Raw genomic sequence first — 23092 nt, 5'->3', positions numbered from 1 at the left:
TAAACTTCAAGTGATATATGATTAAACTTCCTGGTTTCCAGAAAGTGTCAGTTCCCTGATCTCCTTTCTAAAGGTCTCAACCTCATATATAGAAGGGTCCCTTGGATCTGCCTGGTACCTATTCCTTCATTTAATAACCCAAAAGAAGGGGGCTCACTGAAGCATGAGATTGCCTGAAATCCTACACTGAGTCAGACTCTGCACAAATTGCATATGACTAATGAGCTGAAGTATGCAATGCACACATATGCACCTACATAACTCACATATGCAATTACTTAGTACATGTAAACATACACAGAGTATCAAAGCATAATTGGGACTATATTGCAATCATTTTCACTAACCCACTTTAAGACCTATTTGACATTAAAATGTTCTCCTGGGGATACCCTCTACAGCTGCTGTGATCCCACCTTGCTCTGTGCTGTTCTTATAGTTTCTTGTTGGGTTTATTAGATCTTTAACTCATAGTTTTGTTGTTGTTGTTGTTTGTTTTGTTTTGTTTTGTTTTGTTTTGTTTATTGAGCATATTTCACAATCCTATAAATTCTAGAATATTCATTTTACAAAGCAAAAAAGATTCATGTTTTTAGTCCTGGATCTAGAATATTCATTTTACAAAGCAAAAAAGATTCATATTTTTAGTCCTGGATCTAGATTTTTGTGTGGTACTGAAAAATATATAAAAATGAAGGATTTTGAAGATATTGTCTTCAAATAAAAATCCATCATTTTAAAGACTGCCCAAATGTGATTTTCTTCCAGATGAATACTATATATAAATATACCTAATTTCAAATGAAAAAAAATTTTGTTTGAGTTAAAAGACAGCCTGTATTTATGAGTTTTGGTTTAAATTCAATTGAGGTATCTATACATTTCATTGTTTAGCTATTTTGGGGCCAAACAAAATACCAGAACAGGTATCTATGATGTACTCACTGTTATGAGGGAAAAAAAAAGGTATAATCCACACTCCTCAAATTTCCTTTTCTTATTTGAAAGACTTTTTAAGAAGTGTCATCTCTTATTCATAAATTAGTAAGCATATTCTAATCAAAGGTATGTCTATATTTCTACTCTATTCAATTCAGCAAAACAAATAATTGAATATGCCACTTCTGGTAGGTATTTGAAAATTGAGAGAGAACAAAGGGGAAAAAAATGACTGTGTTTGTTAATCTTACAACATCCATTTATAGTTGGGAAGTAAAACTGTAGTCACATAAACACACATAATGTTAGGTCACATTGCGGTCATGTTTTCTGAGTGATACAGTTAACTAATTACAAGGAGCCATTGAGGATAAGTAGTATTAGTTTTTGAACAATGACTAGGGAGTTTCATGCTAGATATGACAAGAATAATGCATGACATTAAGGATTATGTGGACACAAAACACTTTCATTTGCATATATTATAAGCAGAATTCTGTGACACAGTTCCAAAGCAGAGAAGGCTGCCCTGCAGGGCTACACAGACACTTGAATAGCAACAAGCTGGAACTGTAGGGGGCAGGTTAAATATGGCAAAGAGGTTGTGGATAGCTGTGTCTGGTAGCTGGCTCTGAGATGACTCAGGGAGTTTTTAGTGATTTAGCACATAAGAGCTTGACACAGGAATTGGTTGAGGTGGAGACTTAATAAGCTGTTCAAGAAAGAAAATTGACCAGACTATAACCTGAGCTTCAAAATTATTTTAAGAGAATATTAAAAAACAAGCAAAGAACTAACAAAGCTATACTACACAATTATTATTTCTCAATATGTCCACGTTTTTTCTTCTCAACTTCCAACTTGCTATAGTTTCCATCCATTTAACAATAATTTACAAAAAATCCTGCAATTCTGGTATAAACAAATTAAACTCTAGAATTTTTTCGAAGGGGGATCATAGACTTTCCACTACTAAATCATATTTAGAAAACTTGTTTCTTTTCCACTGGAATTGGGTGAAACTTCACCACAGTCAGTTTAGAAGGTTAACATTAGCACGAAGAAGAAATAGAAATAAGTGGTAATTATGCAACCATAAATTAACTCCTATTAGAGTTTCAATATGCATCTTTAGATATTTTATGTATAAATATAATCTATGAAATACAATTACTTATTTCTACCCCAAATGAGGAACTTTTGAGTTGATATTAGTCAGCTTGTCATTGTTGTGAACCAAAGAACTGACAAGAACAACTTAGAGAAAATATTATTTTCACTTACAGTTTCAGAGGTTCAGTCCATAGTCAGCCTACTTCATTGCTCTGGGCCCAAGATGTGCCAGAGCATTATGGTAAAAATGTGTACGAGAAGAATGCTCCTCAGCTCATGATAGCCAGGCAGTGGAGAGAGAAGAGCACAAGAAGCCAGGGACAAAATACATAATCCTCAAGGCACACCTCAAGTGACCCACCACCCCAGGCTAGACCCTGTCTGTCTACAGTTGGCAACAAGTTAGTCCATTCAAATGATTAAACCATCCAATTAATTAATCCAATGATAACATCAAAGTTTTCATAATCTAATAATTTTACATCCTGCATCCAGGAAGTTTTGAGGATACCCACTATCCAAACCATGATAAGAGTTTCATGATTTATTTTTAACCTGCAATGTTACATCAAAAACACCGTTTCATCTCCACATATTATTCTCCCAAATCATGTTAATAGATATGTAATATGTGGATGGGTCATAATTTATATTATCTAACTAGCACTAATGGTTAATTAATTATCTCTAACATATAAATTGAGAAATTCATTCTACTGCTTTGAGGTAGTACCTTTTCTACAGTCACATATATGCTAGAATATGTTTCTGAATTTGAAATTCTATTGGTTTCATATCTGTCTATCATTCTGTATCTTCTTCTGATAATTGGAACTATTTAGAAGGTTTGAATGTCCAGTTTTTCAATTATTTTCAAAACTTTTTCTTTCCTTTTTCACATTTCTAGTGCTAAGAATATTAATTTAATTTTTTTTTTTTAAGGAGAAAGGCGGGGAGGGAGGGAGGGAGAGAGAGAAAGAAAGAACCTCTTTCTCTCTCTCTCTCTCTCTCTCTCTCTCTCTCTCTCTCTCTCTCTTTTGTAGATGGACACAATACAATGCCTTTATTTTTATGTGGAGCTGAGAACAGAACTGATCCCGCCCCCATGCTAGGCGATTGCTCCACAGCTGAGCCACAAACTGAGCCCAAATTTAATTCTTTAGATAGGAAAGTTTGAGACAATTCAACTGAAAGAACTTGATGAAGGCGATACAAACTCCTTGGTATAGTAAGAATAGTAATGACAGAGGAAGAGGTAGGACAAGAAGGGAATAAAAGGCAGCAACACACTGATTTCGGTGAGAAGCCTGAAATTACCTGGCAGACTCTGGCAAGGTCGTCCCTCAGCATGTGCATCGCTATTGCATTCCAAATCATTATTTATAGTGGTTATTGAGGGATGACACGGAGGTGCCCATGCCATGAAAAGAAGAACTATTGTTTACATGTTCCAAAAGAAGACATTATACAGGTCCTGTGACAGGGAATTTTGTATGTCAAGTTTACTAGAGCTTGGGGTGCAACACGTACTTGGTCATATGTTATTCTGGATGTTTCTGTCATGAGTTTAACATCAGATCTGTAGATTAAGTAAACCTGTTTGTCCTTTTTGAGATGAAGAGTCAGGGAGAAGTCTGAAAAGAGCTAAAAGGTGGTGTAAAATGGGATTGCTGTGCCCTCTGTCTTGAGCTGAATGGGGATATTGGATTTTCTGACCTCAGACAGACTGAAACATTGGCTTTTTGGAGGTGAAGCCTGTCAGGTTTTAGGCTACAATTTATCCATTCCCTCTCCTGGGTCTACTTGCTGATTGTTGATACTGAAATTTTTCAATTATGTATAACAAAGTATGTACTTCTATCAACATCAGTTGGTTTATTTATTTATGTCCCATTGAGTTCAGTTTGTCTGGGCAAGCCTGGTTAATACAAAACCACTTTATGGAATCACTACATTTTTGTTAGCAGAAATAAGGAGAAAACTTAAGATATGGTCTTCATCCTGGTTTCTGCTGGAAAAAGGATGGTAGGACAGGTTAAGCAAGTTAGGACTGGCTGGTTTCAATGTATTGAGCAGGTTTTGGGACATGAGGCTGTTCTGGTTTTCTACTATCTTGCTCTGTGTAAATTCAGAGCGTGATAAATATTGACGTGGTAAATGAGAGTTAAATGAAGGACTTGATTGGACATGTGATGTCAGAGTGGTCGATTTGTATATTAAAGATACATTTATTAAAAAGTTGTTCACTAGCTTTAGAAATTAACTACCGTTGGAAGGAACAGTCTTTTTCCCATCACCTAGGGCTCTCAAAATGTCAACACAATATAACATGTAAAAGAACATGATCAATCAACTGGGAACTTCTCTCAAAAGTCTCAAGCAAGAAACTACCCCAAAGCAGTCCTAAAATGGTTATCTTCTATATTTTCTAGTGTTGTAGATTGAATTGTGTTCCCCAAAAGTTATTGAAGTCTTAACCCTTAGTACCTATGAAGGTGAACTTATTGAAAAAACAAGATCTTTGCAGATATGTAAATTAAGTTATGAGAAAGGGATTTTAATACATATGACTATATAATTGTTAAAAGAAATTTGGACACAGAAATAGCAGGAAAATATAATATGAAGATGAGAACACTCCTGTACAAGCCAAGTACTCCTAAAAATTGCTAAAAATTTTAGGAAGAGGCACAGAAGATGTTGATTTTGTACAGAATTGTTCTGATGCCACCATGATTGCAGAATCTCAGTCCCCAGAAGTGTGAGAAAATGAATTTCTGTTGTAGCCATCAAGCTTATGGTAATTGGTTATGGCAGAGCTATGAAACATATTTAATTCATCAGAGTTATCCAGAGATAGAACAAGTGAAAGATTCAAAATACAGTTACAAAAATTGAGAGATGCATAGGGTATTTATTAGAGGAATTGGCTCAAATTACTATGGAATCTGAGAAGGCCTACAATAGGTTGTGAGTTGAAGAACAAGGAAAGCCAGTGGTGTAGCTCAGTCCAAGTCTGAAGATCTGAGAATCCAGTGAGCCCATGGTGCAACTCTCAGTCTAGAGCTGAACACCTGACAAATTGCAGGTCACTGTTGCAAGTCCTAGAATCCCAGGGCTGAAGACCCTGGAATTCCTATGCCCCTGGTGAGCAGTAGTACATAGCAGCTGCAGAGGAGAAAGACCAAGTTCACCTTTCCTTTCTTTTCTCTTCCTTCTAGATGTTCAGCCTACTAGATGATCCTTATTCAGTCCATGGATATAAATGCCACTGTCTTTCAGAAACACACACACACACACACACACACACAGAGAGAGAGAGAGAGAGAGAGAGAGAGAGAGAGAGAGAAACAATGCTCTACCAGCCATCTCTTTTAATCCAGAGAAACCAACACTTAAATTTAGCCCTCACACCTACATACTGATTGTCCATGCTTTCATCTGTCAGAGCTCACTACACAATTGTCTATTTCACACTTCTGGGCTACATATTGGCTGCTTAGGAAGCAGACAGCAGGGAATGAAGTTGTGAATGTCAACTGAGTCTGGAGGTTATGCCTACTCTTTTCCTGGCCAGTCTCAGACATACAGAGAGATAGAGAGAGGATATCAGTTAAAGAGAGCACCCAAATTTTGTGTCCTGTACTACACCTGAATCTTAACAATTAAACATGTATACATGCTGCAGTTTCCTTTTTTCTAAGAAGTTTTAGAACACATCAATATTTGTTTACATTGTGGTATCACCTCCTGGTCTTTCAATACTATTAATCATGCATAATTAAAGCTACATTAATATATTAAAATGTGGTCAACTGAGGAGTCAGCTTTCTAATTTCAGTCATATCCCTTACAGCAATCTACTATACTTATATGGCAATTACTGCAGTTCTACAATGAAAAAGAATGATTTAAACTGAGGAAAAATCGTGTTAAAGCCTACATTACTATGAGAAAGTTGTCATAATTCAGCTTTTAATGTAGAGATGCTAATATTTTTAATTAGCATTTAAAATATTAGCATTGGAAATAATAAGAAAGGTCATATAACAAAATATAAGAGCACATTTATTCAAATATTTTATTTCTGAATCTATCTCTGTGGAAATTCTGGCTTTCTGCATTTCATAAGGCAAGGCACTCTTGTTTGCCCTGGAGGAACATATAACCTTTCACATAGTTTCTGTATTTTTTAGCATGTATATTTAATAGCTTTTTGAAACTTGTGAGCAAAGTTGGAGCAAAGTATAACAAAACAACTTTTGTTTAGTTATTCTCAATGTTTTTAATATTTGTTTCACTATGTAAAATAACTTCTTATGTTTATTTCTTCATTTCTTACTTCACATTGATATTTCTATAACATAGTATACAAATTTAAAATCTATATATCTAACTGGTTAATATATTATTGTTTATCCAATTCCAATTTTCTAGGACTTATCACAGTGATAATAATCAAAACCTCAGATTCAAAACCAGACAGAAAAGTACTAAAATTTTTAAAATGTACTTTTCTTGTATAGAAGAAGTAACTATGTTTAATTTCTATATTAATTACCATGGTCTTTTGTTTCTAAGCTTACACGTATCATTTCTCTAAAGTAGTTATTTTTATATTATTAATTTTAGAAAAATGTAATTCAATAATATTATTTGCTATTATTGGTTTATTTCCCAAAGCATTCATCATTGTTTAACAGTCTATTGGAGTGCTACAATTTATTAACTATATTATAAATACTCCCTTTGGCAACAGATAATTTTTCAAGTGATGCTTTGTTAACTATCATCAAATAAGTTTATGCTTCCTTATTTCAAGAACAATGTGTGTTTTTGATGGAAAATAATGTATCATAAAAGAAAGCATTTATTTCATACAATCTTATAACTATCAGAGATGAGGATTTTATAGATGTCTTCATAGAGTAGCATATTTTGAGTGTATATATCACTGTTTGATTTATAATTAAAACTTGACTTATTATTGTAAAGACATTATTATCAAAATGCAAGAGTAGGATTTTGAGACATTTAGTAAGTGAAATATTGGTATTAATTATTTTGTTTACAAAATATCCAGTAATTATCAATTTTCTAAGTTATAAATATGGAATTTTATTTCATGAATCCTATGTTCCTCTGTATAGCCATATGATTATTCTCACAAAGAAATTTATAAATTTACAGATCATCTCACAGGAAAGAACTCTACTTAATTAATGAAGACATTTAAGAACTTTTTTTAATTATGTCATAATATCTGAAAAAATTGAGGATACCATTACCACAAAAAACAGGAGACCTATGCCAACTGGAAGAACAAAACCACTTCTGATCACCAACATAAAATGTGAATGTTGCTTGTGCAAGAAATAGATGTTTGTGTCAAGATTGTTATTATACTAGAAGTTTGTTTATTTTTGATGAATAACCTTTGGTGAATAACTTCTTTATGTTGACATACAGCAATATTCACTTAATTGTATGCATATATATGATGATAGGGTTATTTTCTATGAAAATAAGATTCAAGTTTTGTTCTGATACTCCTGAATTATAAATGGGGAATTTAAAACTATAGATTTTACCTATTCAGTATTATTAATTATTTTGTATTGTCACAGAGAATAATAATTTTAATTCTCTACATTCCCTAAAATAAAAAAAAAGCAAGTGTGAATTTCTTGCCTCTGCAATTTACTCAAGAAAAATATTGAAGGGTAAAAAGTAAATATGAGTAACATTGTTATCATTTAGATTCAATGTTTAGATCAAAAGCTCATGTGTGAGACAAGGCAAAAAAGATCAGAGATGAATTGAGTGGGTAATGAGTGCCCCAGCCCAGTCAGTGGTTAATGTTTAATTATTCATCTAAATGGTTAATGCCAGATGGAATTAACTGAGTGGTAACTGAAAGGGGGTAAAATGTGGCTGGATGTGTGTCATTGGGGTCTTGCCTTTGGGGGTTATATTTTGTCCTGGTGAGAAAAGCTCTCTCAGGGCCCTCTCCTTCCCCCTCTCTCCTCCCACTTCATCCCCTTCTCCTCTCCCTCTCCATTGTCATGTTCTGAGCCACTTTCTTTCACTACATCTTTCTGCCTTCATTTTCTGCCCCACCTTGAGCCCTGAGGAATATGTATTGTAAACAAGATCTTTCAGTAAATGATTAATTCAAAATAAAGGCATTAGTTCTAGCCTAATGTGTTCAGTATTCCTATAAGAAGAGGAGACGCTGAAGGTGTGCACACACCCAGGAAAGGCCAGGTGGTGACAGAGTGGGAAGGTGGAGAAGCCACAGGAGGAATCAACCCAGCAGACACCTTGATCTTTGACTTCCAACATCCAGAGGGTAAAAAGTAAATTTATGTCTTTGAAGCCACCAAGTAGGTGGTATTTTGTTATGGCAGACAGTAGATTAGTACAGGAGTAAGATAATTTACACAAAATAATAAAAATAAAGAGTGACATGGGCATCATTGAACCAGAAATGCTGAACATGAGTTTGCACTCATCTGCCAACACACAGTCTGAATTCTTCCCTGAGGTAGTAGAGCCCTTTTGCTATCACTTCCTTGTTTCCATAACAATTATTGTTCAACAATAAAATTAGCATATGCCTATTTTCTCATATTAGAGTTTCAATTTGCATTACAAATACCCTCCCAAACATCTGTTGAGAACACATTGCATGTCTGAATTAAAATGAATTAAATAACACAGTTTTCTTGGTATGAGATAATCTGACTTAGCCTTCTAAATAGTTAAAATTTTATCTGAATCAGGGAACCAACAGCTCAAACCTCAGAACATCCTAGATGTGTAAATCCCAACATGATTAAATTTTTACGTAAATTTATATAAGTTAGGGCTTTCAATATTTCTATTTGTAGCTAATATTTCTCTTGTGCACTCCAGAGTGCTTAGTGGGCATCATCTAAGTTATGATGACAAAATTAATACATATTTGTCTTTCAAGTGGATTTTTACACTTAAGGTCAGTGTTTCTCTCTCTCTCTCTCTCTCTCTCTCTCTCTCTCTCTCTCTATATATATATATATATATATATATATATTTTAAATATATATTTGTATGTTTATTTTTGTTACCTGAGATTGAACTCACAGGTTCTTAAAGGCTGACCCACATCCCCAGCCCTTTTTATATTTTACTTTGAGAGAGGGTCTCACTACACTGTTTAGACCTTGCTAAGTTTCTGAGTCTTGCCTCAAACTTGTGATCTTCCTGCCTCAGTCTTCTGAGTTGCATGCATCAACACATTGAGCAACTCCTGTTCAATGGTAACAAACGTGCAATATTTGGAAAGGTTTGCTTATATGAGATATCAAAAATAAAGTATGCTCTATAATTCAAACTGTAAATATATATATTGCAAATTTACCTTTCAAAATATTTATATTTATATTATAATGTATCTGTATTACCAATGGCTGCATTTTAATGCATTTACTCCATCAAATGACTCATGAATATTATAATAAATTAGAGTTAAAGAAAAATAACAGAAACAGAGTCACTCTGTCCATCTTTGATAATATAACCTAAATTTTCTTCACAATGAAGAGCAAACAAAATTAGCTATGTATACACCAAAAATTTATGATTGTTATTTATACCTAAATCACTCTCTGATTGAAATAAAGTATAGTAGTTTCCTATAATGGACACGTCTCACAATTGTGAGAAATGTTTGAGAATATAGATTAGGCTATCAATCAGTTTAGGATACCAAGTCCGTGTGCCAGTGAAATATTATTAGTAAATACAATCTTTCTTTGAACTCTTAGATAATTTCTTGGTAAGTAACATGAAGGTTAAGATCTTCAGTCCTCTTCCTTCAGATTTCCTTTTATTGTCTTTGCATCTGTATATACAGTCCCCATGTATTGCTTCTCCACTACTTAGGGAAAAATGGTAAAGTCACAAGTAGGCAAATTGACTTATATGTTGATATTGGCACCAAAATAGACATGTAGACCAATGGTACAAAATAGAAGATACAGAGACAAACCCAAATAAATACAGTTATCTCATACTAAACAAAGGAGCACAAAACATACATTGGAGAAAAAATAGCCTCTTCAACAAATGGTGCTGGGAGATATGCAGAAAATGAAAATAAATTCCTATCTCTCACCATGCACGAAATTCAACTCAAAGTGCATCGAGGACCTAGGAATTAGACCAGAGACCCTGTGCCTAGCAGAGGAAAAGATAGGTCCAAATATTCATCACAACTGATTAAGCCCCAACTTTCCTAACAAGGCTCCTAAAGCACAAGAAATAAAATCAAGAATTAATAAATGGGATGGACTCAAACTAAAAAACTTCTTCTTGGCAACAGAAACCATCAACGAGGACAAGAGAGAGTCTACAATTTGGGAGCCAATTTTGCCATGTGCACAACAGATAGAGCACATATAAAATCTCCAGCACATATAAAGAACTCAAAAAACTTAACACCAAAAAAAAAAAAAAAAAACAAAAAAACAAAAAAACAAAAAACCCCACAATCAATAAATGGGCGAAAGAGCCTAACAGACACTTCTAGAAGAAGATATACATTAGATCAACAAATATATGAAAAAAAATGTTAAAGATCTCTAGTAGTTAGAGAAATGCAAGTCAAAACTACCCTAAGATTTCATCTCACTCCAGTCAAAACGGTAGGTATTAGGAATAAAGACAAGAGGGCTGGGGTTGTGGCTCACTGGTAGGTGCTTGCCTAGCGCATGTGGCCCTGGGTTTAATCCTTAGCACCACATAAAAATAAATAAATAAAATAAAGTTAAAAAAAAAGAGTACAGACAACAGTAAATGTTGGTGAGAATGTGGGGGTAAAGGCACACTCATACATGTCTGGTGGGACTGCAAATTGGTGAAAGCAGTATGGAACGCAGTATGGAAATTCCTTGGAAAACTTGAAATGGAACCACCATTTGACCCAGCTATTCCACTCTTTGGTCTGTACCCAAAGGACTTAAAATCAACATACTATAGCAATGCAGCCACATCAATGTTTATAGCAGCTCACTTCATAATAGCTAACCTGTGAAAGCAACCTAGATGTCTTTCAATACTTGAATGGATAAAGAAACTGTGGTATATATACACAATGTAATGTTACTCAGCATTAAAAAGGAATAAAATCATGGCATTTGCAGGTAAATGGGTGGAGTTAAAGAATATCATGCTAAGTGAAGTAAGCCAATCCCCAAAATCCAAAGGCCAACTATTCTTTCTTATAAGTGGATGCTGATCCATAATGGGAGGAGGGCATGGAGAAAAATGGAGGAGATTTGATGGGGCAAAGGGGAGGGAGGGTGTATGGGGGCAGAAAAAATGATGGTACATATATGACTGCACATATGGTGCAATGCTAAATCATGTACTACCAGAGAAATAAAAAGTTGTTCTGTAATTATGTATAATGAATCAAAATGCATTCTGATGTCATATATAACAAATTGTCTATAACTTTTATTTATTATTTATTTATTTTTTTGCTTATGTAGAGAAGATTTTTTGAATTCTGTGAGTCCAGAACTAAAGAAATATTAGAGCAGGTGCATTATAACTATTAATTATATCTATATGAATGATCCTCAAGCACTAATATTGACAAGATTAATATATAATCTATAAAATTGCAAATAAATTAATTTGAAAATATAATAAAGTATATCTTATTCAATTCTGTAGAATAGAAACCTTAGCTTTTTATTTTTCCAATGTAGAGAAAAAACTGTGAGTAGGTATTCTGAATTTTTTTAAAAACACATTTATCTTTCCTACTATTTCTGGATTTCTGTTTGCCAGATCTGAGATTCATCAAATTGATAAGTTTACTAGATCATTTCTGCCTTTTCAATTGTTCCATGTTTTTTTTTTTTCTCTTTTTTAATTCCATGATCCGAATGCTTGAATCTCACTGGATTCATCAATCACCTTCTCCATCTCAGGAAAGTGTGAGAGAGATGACAAACATATGAGAATTGCCTATTGTATTGAACGGAGACCTGATGCATGGTGAATAAATGAAAGAAAATAGGAGGAGCACAGAACTATTTGGGATCTGATGAATGCCATGGTTATATCACATATACTTTCTAATAACAAACTGATAGCACTTCCTTTAAGAAACCTATAAATATAAAATTCACACTGTGTCTTTACTTTCACTATTTTGGCTGCAGTACCATAGCTGTGAAAACAGGCAGTAGAAACTGACTTCCGTTTTCTATTTTTATCCTATTATTTGTTTGAAATGAAGAGAAGTACAATAATATCTTTCAATATTCCATTGCAGTATGTTCTGAATTTGACAGGTGAATAGCCATCTTGTTTTATGAATTGGTTTTCCACACAGAAAATTAAGAAATTTTAAATGATTATAGTAGATTAATGCATTTTAAATTTGCTACATAATGTGATTCTTTCATGACATATACCTGCAAGAATTACAGGAAGACAGAAAAATAAAATGAAAGAGAAGAGAAAAGAACCATTGAGGAAGAAAGCTTAAATTTATTATAGGAAACATGAGATATTTCATTTTCTAGATGAGCCATTAAAATTGTTTATAATATATTAAGTTTAAAAATTAAAAAAACAAGAAATATGAGAAACAAATAAATTTTTCAAAATCTTAGTATTGCTAATAATATAAGAAATAAGAATGAGATTAACTCTTACAATGTAAATTGCTTATGGGGCCATGACTTGCATTAGTAACAAGTCACTACACAGTATCTCCTTTTTGTCTTGATCATGTACATTGTGTGAATGAATCTTTGCATTTGTATAAGTTTATTCAGCCTCTGCAGTTCTAAATATAATGTCCAATTTCATAGTGTTCATTTTTAATACAGTATGAACAAAAGAAAATGGGAAATAATGGACATTGTTATAATTATATTCTGCTTATTAATGCTTGCTCACAATAATATTAGTGTCTAGATGTTATCACTCAACAGCATAGTGAGGACCACTGTTGGTCCTCCCCTCTCAACATATTTCCTTTCACACTTTTCTTGGATGATGGCATCACTAGTCATAGACTCTGGTGGTATCATAATGTGACATTCTACACTTGCTCTTAATACAGTTTTACTGTAGAATAATGCCTCTGTTCATGTGGTTTTCTTTCATCATTCCCTAACACCCTCAAATTAAAACCTCCCGTATCTTCATACATGTGTTTGAAGACAATAAAAGCACTTTGTTTAAAAAGGCCAATGTCAAAAAATGTTCTCTATTCTCTATAAATTTTGCATTTATCAGAGCAAGATTTAAGTCTATAATTATCTTAAGTTGATTGTTGTGTATGGTGAAGACATGGATCCATTTTCATCCATTTGTGTGGAGAAGACTTTTGTATTGTTCATGCTTTTGTCAAAATTTAGTTGACATTTGTTCCTGTCAACAGAAATTGATTCCAGGATACCTACAAAATCCAAAAATCACAAAATGGGTGCAGTGGCACACACCTGTGATTCCAGTGGCTCAGAAGGCTGAGATAGGAAGATTGCAAGTTCAAAGCCAAACTTAGCAAAAACAAGGAGCTAAACAATTCAGTGAGATCCTGTCTCTAAATAAAATTCAAAATACAGCTGAAAATGTGGCTCAGTGGTTGAGTGCCCCTGAGTTTAATCCCCAGTACCACCACCCTCAAAAAAAAAAAGAAACCAAAATCACACATGATTATATCCTTTATTTAAAAAAAATAAGTGGTACAGCATTTGTATATACCCTAGTTACATCCTCCTATATACTTTAAATCAACTTTAAATTATTTATAATACCTCACGGAATGTGAATGCTACATAAAATTTTCATCACATTATTTAGACAATAAGTGAAAAACAATATTTGTATATATCCAGTCAGTTGTACATAATCAGTCAAATTCCAAATATTTTCCATCTAAAGTTGTTCAATTCACAGAATCAGAATCTTTGGATACATATGGTTGATTCTATATACTTGGGATTATTTATGGCTCTTAATTTTATTCATTGATCTGTCTGCTTTTATATCAGTACTTCACTATTTTGATTTTGATAACTTTGTAACATAATTTGAAATTAGAAACCATATTACCACCAATTATGGTATTATTTCTCAGGATTGCCTAGGCTCTTTAGGGTCTTTTGTGGTTCTATACCATAAGATAGTTTTTGTTTGTTTCTGTAAAGATGAATGGTATTCTAATACTAAGGCATGGAGGCTATAGATAACTTAAGATGTTAAGGCTATATTTAACATAAGTTGTTATATAGACAACTTTTCCAAAAAAATTGTCCCGTTTCATAGCAAAGGATATCATTCCATTTATTTTTGTATTCTTGAAAATTTTATCAGTGTTTTATATTTTCCAGTGTATTTAGTAATATTTTCAGCTAACATTATTATATATGGAATACACTTCCACTGAAACAGGTTGCATTCTGATGTAATAATAATCCATAGCAAGACTAGACTGCATAATTGTGACTGATCAATTGACTTTGTTGCATAGAGGAAAACCCTCATTGCCTGGTGGAGTATAATGCAGTCTCAAGTTTTCAGAAATATGTGTGTGTTTGGGTGTGTATGGCACATATATATTCAGAAATATGTGTGTGTTTGGGTGTGTATGGCACATATATATGTATATATACACACATATGCCTGTATATATTTATGATATATATTGGAAAATTATACTTCTTTTTTATTTTGTAACCAAAGAAACCTTTAATTTTAATTTTCTAATTTTCTTCTATGCAACCAAGTTCACATCCTGGGCATATTTTAATAAGCATTTACAGGAGAGCAGTAGGGTTCACATTATCTATGAAGCAAATAATATCTTAGTTAAATACAGTGACTCATGAACAAATTATTGTACATGCACAATTATTAGAAAGTGTACAATTATTAGAAAAGATTATTGTTTTTTACTGGCTTTTCTTTTTTATAAAAGCAATAAGAATTAAAACACATGAAAATCTGGGCAACTGGAAAATTTCCAGAATTTGTTACTATTAAACAAAAGCCACATTCAAATGCACGAAATCTAAACACTTTAGGTTGAAGGTGTACAGTTAATTCGTATTTGAGAACAGTAAAAGAAAACACAGACATATACATTCAAAACCACATACATGTAATTTCTTTTATATTTGAATATGTCAAACTAAACATTAAAATGTGTTATACAAGTGATTTTCTAAGTCTTATTCTGATGAAAAAAATCATTTAATTGACAAGTAAGGAAAAGCATTTAACTATTCAGCAGAGAGGAAAAGGGATGAATGGGAGAAAGTAATAATGGTGATATAACATCCCTTTTATTGTCTTCAATCACATTTTGGTTTTAGAGGTCTGGCCTCTTAGTGATTTTCGATTTCTCCATGACAGCCTAAATGGCTACATATTTTCTGATTAGCCAACATTTATTCTTTTTTAATATTTATGTTTTAGTTGTAGAAAGACACAATATCTTTATCTTATTTATTTATTTTTATGTGGTGTTGAGAATGGAACCAAGGGCCTCACACATGCAAGGTGAGCACTCTACTGCTGAGCCATAACCCCAGCCCAACATTTATTCTTTTGACTTGATTACTCTTTCCTGTTCAAGTGAATTTATTACTTCAGTTGATACCATGTATTTACAAATAAACTATTTGATATTCAGTTTTAAGTGTTTTTGTTGAATGTAAAGAATAAGAAACACATTCTGCAAACTCTATGAGTTCAAACATTTGCGTAAAAATATAGTCCAAGATCAGTGTTCCATCTAAAATTTATGCTAGATTTAAAATATTTGGGGGGGACCTGAATGACTTCCTTACTTGTAAATTTTTTTGTCCTATAAAGAAAATGAAAATAATCTACTCTTCTTGAAAGTGTCTTATATTTCAGGTGTAGCATTTAAGTCAGAATAGTAATCATTTTTTTTTTAATACCAAGGATTGAACTCTAGGGCATTCAACCACTGAGTAGCATCCCCAGTCCTTTTTGTATTTTGTTTAGACACTAGGCTCACTGAGTTGCATAGGGCCTTGCTAAGTTCCTGAGGCTGGCTTTCTTATTCCAAACTTATTTTTCTAATTGTCATTTTAAATTTTTATTCTTCATATTCAGTCTTCATTATAGAAGGACTGGAATCACATATTTTTCACAGAGATTCTAATTCAATTACAATGACACTACACTGTAAGACAGGTATACAATATACCTTTAACTTGTTAGGAACATCATCAGTTAGGAATGTGTAACTATAAAGGAATATGAAGACACTATTTCCCAATAAGAGTCATATTTATGTAAAGAAAAAAGAAAATCCTTATTTTTTATCAAAGAGAAAATAAAAATTTTAACATGGGAATTCATAAAATATAATTCATATCTTTTGTCCAGAAATCCTGTTAAATATATTCATGGTACATGATGAAATTAAATGAGAAATAAACGGAAGCTAAGAAATTCCCAAATATTTAGAAAGTAAAAGATGCACTCCTAAGCAGCACATGGGTCAAAGAAAAATTTTAAGAATTCTTAAAAGAATTTTGTACTGAATAAAAATTAAAAATAAATGATGTAAAATTTTGGAGATACCATGGAAACAATGCCCAAAGGAAAATTTAAACCATTGACAGCATACAGTAAAGGAAAGTTTCAGTAGTTACTGGCCTGAGTTTGGTAGAGAATGAAGAGCAATTTAAGCCTAAAGTAATCATAATAATAAAGTCATGTGAATTTGAGGAGAGCTAAGTACAATTGAAAGCATAAAACTTATAGTGCTATCAATGAAATAAATATAAAAATTGCATAAATTTTTACGTAAAGAAATGAGAGAGAGTATATATAAATTGCTAATATCAGAAATGAAACAGATCCTCAACCATCATATGAACAGAAAAATAAAAATAAAGGATTACAATGACCTGTCATATGTCCATAAATTTAAAAGTTTGTAAGAAATGGAACAATTTTTTAAAAGATGCAAACTACTGGCCTCATATTGGAGAGATAAATAGTTTGAATATTCTTATATCTATTTAAATAAATGAATAATTAATGAGCATATTAAAATGTAAATATCAAATGAATACAATTTTACTGCTGAATTGTATGAAACACTTAATGGAAATTTAGCACCAATCATCTATAGTGCTTTTCCAAAAACAAAAACAGAAGAAACTTCTTTATTAATTCAATGACACCAACATACCATCATTAGTACAAAAATTGGATAAAGAGATTACAAAAGAAGGACTACATAAGAAGATAATTAAATATATTTTAATGTATCTAGATACAAATATCTTCAGTAAACAATTAAAAAATTAAATTAAAAATGTAAATATAAATATATTATGCTGTGGAACCAAAAGATAATTTTTTCAAGTATAAAACTTTGGTTAAAAATTCAATAATCTAAGCAATATTGTATTAACAGGTCAAATGATAAGAGTGCACAATTATGCAATGCATAAAAGCATTTTGAAAAATGTATATCTGATTTATGATAAAATTTCTTGACAAAATAACATTGAAATAAAACTTCTTCAACCTTTTAAAGAACACACACAAATCCTATACTATTGTTGTCACATAAAGAATTGGTCCACTTGTCATCCAATGGAAGCTCATCAGTTGAGCAAGGCAAGTAGTAGAAAAAAATATTTTTAAAGAGATGAATTAGTAGATCATAAAAGGGCAGTCTATTATCCTAAAAAACAGTCCTCTGAGGAAACTAATTTAGGAAGAGATAATATAGGTGAAAGTGCCATGAATGATGGCACACTGGTGAGCCCATTCTCACAGACTGGGTTATGAATTCAGATAATACACTTCTGATTCTAATCATTTAGTCACAAGTTGATTTTCAATCTGCAAATCTCAAAAAAAAAATGTGATTAGGTTGATCAAAGGCCATTATTTTCTCAAGCTACTCTTACTAAATTTTAATTGTTCTCTATGCATTTCCTCACATATTACACAATGCATAATCTGGAGATGGTATTTTCCCAGAAAAGAGACAACCTGAGATGAAATTAAATATGAAGTTGGGCAAGCTAAGGGAGAGAAAGAGAGCTGATCTTAATACTTGTCCCTACAATTATCCCAATACTTAATGTTGAGGGAATGGATAGTTTCTCAAAAATATATATAACAATGAAATATATCTATTTTCATTATTGCTATTCAACATCACAATAGAAGTCCTGGTTAGTATCACTGACAAGAATATAGATTAAAATTATGCCAATTGCAAAGGAAAAGGTAATGTTGTCTTTCTTGGTAGTAACATAATTATTATTGGAGAAAACCTTTAATAGTCCAAAAATTAACAACTGAAATTAAGAAATAAATATAACAATGCCACAAGATACTTGGTAAATAGGCAAATGTGATCTGTTGTCCTATTACCAGAAAGAAACAATAGAAATTTGAATTTTCTCAAAACAATATTCCCTTTACAGTCTCACCAAATGTTGAAATATTTACATATATAAATATGTTTCTAACAAAACATGATAGGTTCTTTATGTTAAAAGTATAAAGCATTGTTGAAATAAAACAATGATCTAAAGAAATGCAAAGATATCAATACTGAGTTTAATCAGGAAGACTCAATATGGTTAAGATGCAATTCTTTCTGAATTTACCATTAGGTTGAGGTTAATCCCACTCCAAATACTAGCAAGGTATTTTATACATTTCTGCAAACTTATCCTAAACTTTTAAAGGGAAAGACAAAACACCTAGAATACCACCCATAATATTGGTGAAACTTTTGAAAGAACTTGCAAAAGTGGTAGTGTATTCAAAACAATGATACTGGTCAAAGAACAGACCAATGGATCAGTGGAATAGAAAACAGAGGCAAGATATAGACACAGACAAATATAGTGAACTGTATTTTACTTTTTCCAACAAAGATACAAAAGTAACTCAATGAAGAAACAATAGCCTGTAAAAAAGATAGTCTTCATATGTGAACAAATGCAAAAACAAAACAAAACAGAATCACAGAACTTACACATTGAACAAAAAAATAACTATTGATAGACTATAAACACACACATAAGATGTACACCTATGAAACTCTGAAAGAAAATCTGACTGAATTTGTTAATGAGTTTAGATATCTCCCAAAAAATCATGATCCACAAAGAAAAAATCTTCAGTTAGGTGGATTCATTAAAATTAAAAACTCTACTCTGTGACAGATGCTGTTAATAGAATGAAACAAAGGCTGCAGATAGTGAGAAATATGTGCAAAATACATAACGTCAATATATGTAAATCCAAAATATACAAAGATATTTTAGAAATAATGTATCAGTTAAATACAGGAACGTAGTTAAAATACAATTCACCCATATTCACAATTCAAATATTTTAAACACACATGGATTACATACAGGTTTCTTAATTTGTGGAAAGGTTTTAGAGACTTTTAAAATTAAAAAAAAATGAGATAATTTTAAACAGAAGTGGATCAAGCTAAATTTGTAATTGAATCCCCAATTATTTTTGCCTAGATATTTTTTTACATACATTTGTTTTCAATTATTAAATACAAATTTTGGAGATAAAATATAGGCATATGAGTTTTTCTTTTAGCATCAGTTATTTACTTTAGATTTATGCTGTGGTGTCTGAAGAAACCCTCTGGCAGCTCCAAAATTATACATCTAAATACTTAATTGGAAGTTGTCAGTTTCTGGCATATGCCTGGAAAATAGGGCATTTGTAAAATACTGAAGATAGTTATCATTTGCATGATTTCTAGCCCTCAAATACTCTACTTACAATCCATATTATTAATTCAGAATCACCAATATCATTTTGTAGGTTCCAATAAGCAGTCCCACTTAATGGACTGACAAATCCATTTCAATGATGTCTCTGCATGGCTGCTTTCAATGTGTCCATCACTTAAGATCTTCTCCTACACATATTCACAGGCTGCCATATTCACTTTTACCTACAGACCACACAGGCTTCTAGACATTAAATGACCTGATTAAATAAAATGTAATTTGACGGTCTTCCAAGTAAGCTTAAATATCTTCATAAATATTTTTCCTCTCCTAGAACATGGGATGAAATTAAAAAGTAATTGGCAGTGAATTTGGCTAGTATTAGATCAAACTGCTACATTGCTTCCAAAATTTCATTTTAGTGTGTTTTAAATGAATTGACTTAAAAAAATATTTTGTAAACTGCAGTCTGTATATTAAGGCTTGTCACTCCTATATACTTACTTTTACATTTCTTTATATCTTCCATATATACATGCACATGCTTATAGACCTATGCTATAAGTAAAAGGATTTAGGTTATGGAAACTTCCAAATAATTCTCTTATTCAACAGGTTTGCTTTATATTACCATCAGGACCCTTCCTCAATTACTCATGAAGATTCTCTATACAATCTCTGGATTGGAATCTGTTCCACTGCTTAAGTATTTCCCATCCACTGGAGCCTAATGGTTTATGGGTTAAAAACATTCATATTATGATTCATTGTTCATAGAAAGAAACTTAAGTATCTCATTATAATATATCAGTGTAGTCTTTTTAGGCACATCACATATGTTAATTTCAAAACAATTCCCTGAGAATAATACCATTTGTGTTCATTTGGCAGATGAGAAATCGAAGACAATAAGAAATTATGATGATTTTCTTTGATTATAAAAGTCAGTAATATTGAGTGATTTAATGAATTTAAACCCAGCTGTTTGAACACACAATCATCAAGCTCTATTACCAAATCATTCTACAAGATGCTTATCAATTGGACTACTTTGTTGTTCTGTCAAAGAGCAAAATAAGTGTTGAATAAATAAATAATTAAAATAAATTATGTGCAAGCCTATATAACAAAATAGGGCTTTAAACATTTAAAATAGCAATAAAGCGCACAAAAGAGAAACTGTGAGATGAAACTAAACAAAGGGAGAATGAATAAATGTTTTTTAAGGTTGTGGATAATAGTATTCTGGGGAGAGTCTGGTTCTGGATGAATAAAGAGAAACAGGAATTAGTTAGAAATTGAGTGCTAACATCAAGCAAGAGTGACCTAGATTTTGGGCTTCACCAGGGATATCTAGAGAGTAGGAAGAGCAATGTTCTCAGGTTCTTATTGGAAAAAAGTTGTAGTCATGAAGTGTGCAATTATTAAGGAATTTCCCAGGTACTGCATGATTTTTGCAAGAAACATGGTCACTTAAATTGTAGCCCACAGGTTTTTTTTTTGTTTGTTTTTGTTTTTTTTGCTTTTTAGACATTACTTTCTAAACAATTACATAATCTGTTTTGTGTATGCCCTAATCTTTGTCAGGAATGCTCTCCTTCATTATTTTTCCCAGTTTGTCTTCATTACTGTCCACTGTTATGCTCAGACAAAATCTGGTTATCAGTTCCTCTATGAAAGCATCCATGACCTGATGGGATTAATCATGCCTATTTGAACGTTTCCTAAAAATATCTTTTCATTTTCTATAGGTGCTTCACAATAGATAGTAATCCAATAAAAATAAAGAAAGAAAGAAAGAAAGAAAGAAAGAAAGAAAGAAAGAAAGAAAGAAAGAAAGCAAGCAAGCAACAGGAGTACATTTCATCTTCCTTACATATCTCATACCCCCTGAGCTTAGGGAAGACACACAGTGATACTAGTGGAAATTAATGGGAAAGGGAATGGATTAATAAAAATATATTGGCAAAAAGTGTTTCATGCCAACAGAATATTTCTTTCTGCTCTTGTGGGTGACTTCTATTACTTTGTTGAAAACATGAAAATGGTTGTAAAATGTGTCAGTTTCTGAGCAGTATGGATTTTGTACAAAATGATTGTTCCTGCTTTCTAAAAACAGTGCAAATGGTGGTGGTGTTCCATGCTGCAAGGTCATAGTGGCTTTTTATACTTCCAAATTATCTCTGGTCCCCTCACTTATCCCCTCCCCTTATAGTTCTTTTATGTTTGCTTGCCAATAACAATCTCCTGAATCTCTTTCTGCCATAAGACCTTTATGTAATAGATCTTCTAAAACTAAGGATGTTGGCTATGACCTATATAGTAGTTACGTGTGCTCTACTATCATGAAGCTTAGAAATGATATTAAGGAAACAGATGCCAAGTTTAACTCTACAGTTTTTGATAGTCTGAGAGTTAATTTTAACATTATCTTTTACTATTCCTTTCCAATTTTCTATTGGACTATTGCTACATCTGGTGACACAGGGCACCCTGAATTCAAATCTGTAATTATTTTCAACTTACATAACATTTTGATGTTGCAGTTGGTAAAAAATTTCAAATGACCATATTCTGCTACATGGAAAATAAACACGTGATCATTTCATCTTTTATCTATGGCACCTATTAAACATAGAAGAATCTCATGACTAATCCCACTTCAAAAGATGAAAGAAACAAGAAATATGTGTTTTTTGAGTGTTGAAGATAATGGGACATGGAGCTTAATTTAAAATATTTATGAACCTGTTCTAATTACTATGCATGATTATATTGATATCTGAAATGGAATATGTGAACAGAATTGAATAAAATAATGTCTAGAGGGAATTCATTTTCTAAAGTGTGCATAACAAAGGGGGTTGTGTTAGAACATGCAAAATTATCACAGTATACTTCAAAAGCTTCCAACTAGTTAATATTCAAAACCAAAAACATGAACTTTATGCTATTTTTCATTTGAAGACAATGTTTAATCAATTTTTTATTACTCTGAGAGGGAAGACTTTCGTATTTTGTGAATCATCTTACTACCTGGTGTTATTTTATATTGTTTCTCTCTCTTATCCTTTAAAAAAATGCCAATAAAAAACATAATTATGTGAGTTATTAATATATTCCAGATTAGGATAATAAATTTTCAATACTTCTGATTGTCAAAACTCTCAAAGACTAAATGCACTGCATTATGCTCATTAATGTTTACAACAAATCAATTCCTTTGACTAAGCTTCAAAGGTAGAAAGGCATCT

The sequence above is a fragment of the Urocitellus parryii genome, chromosome 1 (genome assembly GCF_045843805.1).
Source record: "Urocitellus parryii isolate mUroPar1 chromosome 1, mUroPar1.hap1, whole genome shotgun sequence".
NCBI lineage: Eukaryota > Metazoa > Chordata > Mammalia > Rodentia > Sciuridae > Urocitellus > Urocitellus parryii.
The sequence above is the reverse complement of the archived record's forward strand: the minus strand, read 5'-3'. Positions refer to the sequence as shown.